The sequence below is a fragment of the Bactrocera latifrons genome, unplaced genomic scaffold, assembly GCF_001853355.1.
Source record: "Bactrocera latifrons isolate USDA-ARS-PBARC rearing strain unplaced genomic scaffold, ASM185335v1 scaffold_321, whole genome shotgun sequence".
Taxonomy (NCBI): domain Eukaryota; kingdom Metazoa; phylum Arthropoda; class Insecta; order Diptera; family Tephritidae; genus Bactrocera; species Bactrocera latifrons.
In genome coordinates, this window is record NW_017536864.1 from 144,138 (window position 1) to 149,507 (window position 5,370).

Sequence of the window (5,370 nt, forward strand, 5' to 3'; positions counted from 1 at the left end):
TAGTACCAACAGGATTAAAACCACAAATATGATTATGTTTATAAACTTCCCATTACTTATDATTTATTTTGTTCTTAAAACTTTTCTATTAGCTACAGAACATTTTATTAACTTTACACCTAAGACTTAATTAAGCAATAACTATACATTTTATATTTACATCAGCGAGCCGAAGGTCCTGGCAGCCAGTGCTCCTTTTTTCGTGGAAAAGTAATTGTATTATTGTTTCACGTTTTTATAAATAAATAAATATTTCAGATATGAATATGGATTTCGACGAAACTTTAATATGTAGAAGAAGTGCGAAATTGCTTCCTAATTTTTGATATCTCGCACAGAGATTACTAGAATTTAAGAAAGAAAGATATGGCGTGGAAACAAATTTCTTCAAACATAACGTTTAGCTGTAAGGCAAATTATAAATAAAATATATTAAATTATAATATTAATTTCATTTGCAGAAATAGAATGCAAAAAGAGGTGGAAGAGTCTCCGTGACTCTTATGAACGCTGAAAAGAATGAAGCGGGGAGTGGTCAGCAGGAGAAAGTGGAGATATTTGGAGGCGATGTCCTTTATGGAAAAAATTCCAAATTCCAGGTGGTAAGTAAATATCCTTATGTACCGAAAATATTTTTTTTTTTGTCATAATGTATTTTACAATACTATTAACAGCTTCAGCGAGGAGGTCGAAAGTGTCCAAGACACTACAATTATTGAATCTTCTTTAGAGACATCAACATCGACGACAATAGAAACGTCGCAGCCGACATCTTCGGATGGACGTGGATAAAAGGTACATTTTATTTCTTTGTTTTGTTTTGAAAAATTTCCTTATGAGTTTCCACTCTAATTTTGCAGAAAAAGAATAGTAACGCGCTCGCGCGCGAAGTTCCTAGAGTCGGCAGGGGCAAACATTTCTTCGATGATTGCTAATTCGCGTAAAACCAATTCCACCGCACAAAGTTTTGCTACCTTGGCTGCGAAAATTACGGAAGCCGGTCTTCCACCAGACAAGGTGACGCACAAAAGTGTCGGCTTCTGTATTCGAAGAGATAAGCAATTACTATTTGGGGTAGATTAGTTAACACTGTGATAAAATCATAGACTGAAAATATTTGTTGTTCAATTTATGTTTACGTGGTTAGTAAGCGAAATTGAGTTACATGTTTTTTTATATTTACATATGTACATATGTATATAGTGATTATATTTGAATTAACTTTTTAAATTTAAAAATGTGATACTATATACAAGAAATGTAAATAGTAAAATAATTACGTTTTTTAGTAGTTTTACAAATTTTCCAATAACTTTTTTTAATTCAAAAAGCTTTTTTGTACTACAAAACAAAAACCTTGTGTTTTATTGATAAAAATAATATTGTACATATGAAAATAGTTAACATTATAAAGCATTATTTGAAATAAATTCTTTTAGAGTTTCATGTAACTGAAATGCGTTTGCAGTTGAGCGATTGGTTGTTCTTGGTTGAAACGAATCAAGGGAATTTACTTCTCTCCAACGCTCGGGTACTTCTCTGTTACCTTCTGAGTGGTCATCAAGTTCAAGGGTGAAGTAATTCCTATCATTTTGTAACATCAAAAAGTTATGAAGTACTACCGTAGCTAAAACAATTTTGTCTTCATTCTTCTTCTTCTTTCCAAAGGCACAGCGGGCAAACATTCCACCGTCACTTTGGCTTCCTAGAGCCCCGACATCAACATATGTGATCACGTAATTAGCATCACTCACTGCCATTAGTACAATGCTAAACGCTTATAATTGTAGTACAACGATCCGCTATTTCTTGGGCTTGTTATGCGAATGTGCTCCCAAGCAATTAGATATTATAGTCTTTGCATAGAACTTGCTTGCAGTATGTATCTCGAAGTTCGTGTGAGTTTGGTCTTGACAAATATGCATCATGCAATTCATCACAAATAGCGTCACATGTATCATATACATACATATGTATAATTTTTCGGACTATCGAAACTCCAAGTTTGAAAGACCAAGATAGAACATTGAAATTGCATCGTTGTGACAAGCAACTGAAATTGGTAAGCGTTTAAGTAAACCAGTGTAATAAATATTTCACATTGACTTACATTAATGTTAACGTCAAACGAATCCCAGGCTGAATTGATCGTGTATTTGAAAAAGGTTGTAGTCGTTGCTTTAATAGTGACAACAATTAATTTAATTAGAAACTCTCATTCTCGTAGCTTTACAAAAATGCTCCTCATCCTTTTCCTGAAGTTGCTTTATGCGAGTTTTGTAGAATCCTTTCTCTTCACTTGAAATATTGATAGGACGATCCCACCCCCTTCGGGAGTTTCTATTGACCTCCTGGAACACTTCATGTACTGTATTGGCAATACGTACAATATTAATAATTGTCCGCAAACAATCGTTTCCATGTTTATTTTATTTATTGAAAGTAAAAAAGTTTTATCAAATTATGCAGAACAACAAAGTACAAACCAACTAACTATGACTATCACCCGGAGCGACGACATTACAACGCGGGAGACAATTTTGTAACTTTAATTAAAACATAAGATAAAACAAAATAAAGTTCGATTCGATTAGAGGAGCCCCAATGTTTACAAATTTATTGTAACGGATCCTGGACACGGCGAGTATACCTCAGCAAGTAATCAGAAGAAGGGGCAGCAAAAAGCTTCGCTACAAGATATTTAAATGAAATAGTAAAAATTTTAAAGTAGTTTCTTATGTAAATAGTGAACTCGAATTCAAAAGTATATATTTTTAAAAGGTTATTTTTTTTCTATAAAAATCGACGATTAATTGTCAGAAATCTTACTGGCAATGCTGGAAAACTAGAAGGATCAGTGATCACTATTTCGAAATAATTCAATAATAATAAATTTTCAATCGATCCGCATCTACTGTATTTACCTGATTTAGCGTAAGCGTAAGTAAGCGTTACTTACTTTTTTAACTATTATATTATTGCTCGAATTCAGGCGAGCCATATGGAGAATTTGTTATAGGTAAAATTAAATAAGTGATTTCAGTAATGAATACTACATTACTACAATACTAAAACACATTTTGCAGTAAACACTCTTCGCAATAATTTAAAAATACAATATGTAAAAAATGAATCATTCTCTCTGTTAACAGATCACATGAATTTGAGGTATTCGAAACAAATCGTTTCTCTTACATATTGCTTTTTCAGTATGTCTTTACAAAAACTATATTCACTTGGTACGCAAGTATAATTAGTGGTGGCCATTTATTGATTTATTTGCAGCTGGCACGCAGGGGTCTGCAACTTTCCTTGTCACTGCGATGCTAATACAACTCGAAGCAAATCTGATTAAATTCTAAGAACTTAATTCATACATTTGAACAAATATTTCATTAGCTAGTCTGCTATGAATCCATATTACCATAACATGGGAAACATCCTTCCATTTAGTTCCCTTTAAACTTTACTCTTAACCTTATGTGGAATAAGCACCAAACTATACCGGCAGATACATATGTACGTATGTAGAGGTGTGCCCCAATAAAAGTCCATAATACAACATACAAGTATACTAACAAGAAATTGATTGTAATGTTTAAGCTGCGGATGGTGAATAAATTATCTATTTTATTTTCTGATAAAGAATAAATTTTTTGGTAAAAATTGAAATTAAAATCTATTCATGGCGCCTTTAATTTCGGGCATTAAAGAACATATAATATGTAGAATATTTTGTCGTGGTAAATAAAGTGAAATTAAAACCCCTGGTTTCATCATCTACATCACAACATCGGAAATTACCATCAGAAATACCATTAGTATAAAGCACAAAAGATATATCTGCTTTCAACAAATAGACAAAAGACAATTTATAAGCTTTAAAGCCCACAAACACAAACAAGAGTAAATCTTCAACCAAAACAATTATATGTGGGTGTTAGAGACGCAGCCGGTTCAAATATTGGAAATGGGTAACAAAATATGTTTACAAAGCAGTCAAATTGCTGCATATGAAAGTCTTAATTATACGGGCTCATCATGGCGTATGAGCAATGTAATTTTATGCAAATACACTTGGGTATTTTTTATGTGCCCAAATACTTTTCTTACGCCTGAGCCTATGTGCCAACGATAATTGTAATATATACATATGCATGTATTTGTATATATACGTGTGAGTGCTATGATGGAGTAGACAACTCTTTGATAAAAGTTTTGTGACGGTATATGTGAGTGAACTATAAACTTCAATAAAAGATTTGTTCGTGTGTGAAGCATGTCAACTCAAGTACCACCTAACTGGAGATCTGAAAAATCACAAAATGAAGAATGCGCTACTTTATTTATCTTTTATAATACATACATATACATATAATAAATCTTATTCTCTTAAATTAATTTTATACTATCACAACATGTCGCATAGAGTAAAATAGCTTTGATGACTTAGTAGTTGTGTGTAACATATACAACTTATCGATATACATAAAGAGTTCCATTTATATGAATGATTCGTCTACACAGGCGATAGCTTGAATCTCACGTGTTCCTTGGCATTATAGTGCAAATGGGCGCAGTCAGATTTTTCCAACGCCCATAAAATTTAGTTAACAGAAAACCTATAAAGTTCTACAAGTAAACGACAAAATAAAATACATATGGTACAGTTTGGAAAGGGAATCTGCGGGTGGAAAATAGGCGGACGTATAGGGAGTGGGTCCACGTTACAAAAATTTAATTTCATTTAGTGGGTGTCGCAGCGGTCCGTCTCTACATATCTACAACAGTGAAATTCTTATGGTGACAAGGATATTCTGTAGCAATATGTTGCGATGTGAACTGCACCGTATACGAAGTAAAATTGTAGGAAAAGGTAGTACAATTATTTTCGGGTTGTGAACCGTGCTCTTTTATTTGCAACGTAAAGCAGCTGGACTTCTAACAGACAAAAAGAAAACCGATTAGTTAGTGCTAAATGGCGGAGATGAACACAAAACGGTACGAATGCATGTAACAGATACGAAAGCAAATATTTTACTGCTCTCTCAAGTTCGTACATGTCTCCCAGATGAAACACTCAAATCCTGATTCGTTTCTGTTTCACTTATTGCTGCCTTTAAAACACTGCATATTTTTTTACATCATTAATGGACCCGACACAGTTTCCATTTCCACCGCACAACGATGGTTTCAACGTTTTCGTTCTGGTGTAGAGATGGTCGAAGATGCGCCAAGCTCCGGAAGGCCTGTCGTCGAAAATTGCGTTCAAATCGCTGAATTGGTCGAAAGAGACCGACATAGTAGCAGCCGTAGCATCGGCCAAGAGCTGGGCATGAGTCATCAAAAAAAATTTTATGAACAATTGAA

At 33.7% G+C, this 5,370-nt stretch overlaps 1 pseudogene; it reads right to left on the bottom strand.

Annotated features, from left to right (window-relative positions):
* Positions 1–1,406: 1,406 nt before the first annotated feature.
* LOC108971094 lies at positions 1,407–3,001 on the bottom strand (annotated as a pseudogene).
* Between the last annotated feature and the right edge of the window lie 2,369 nt (positions 3,002–5,370).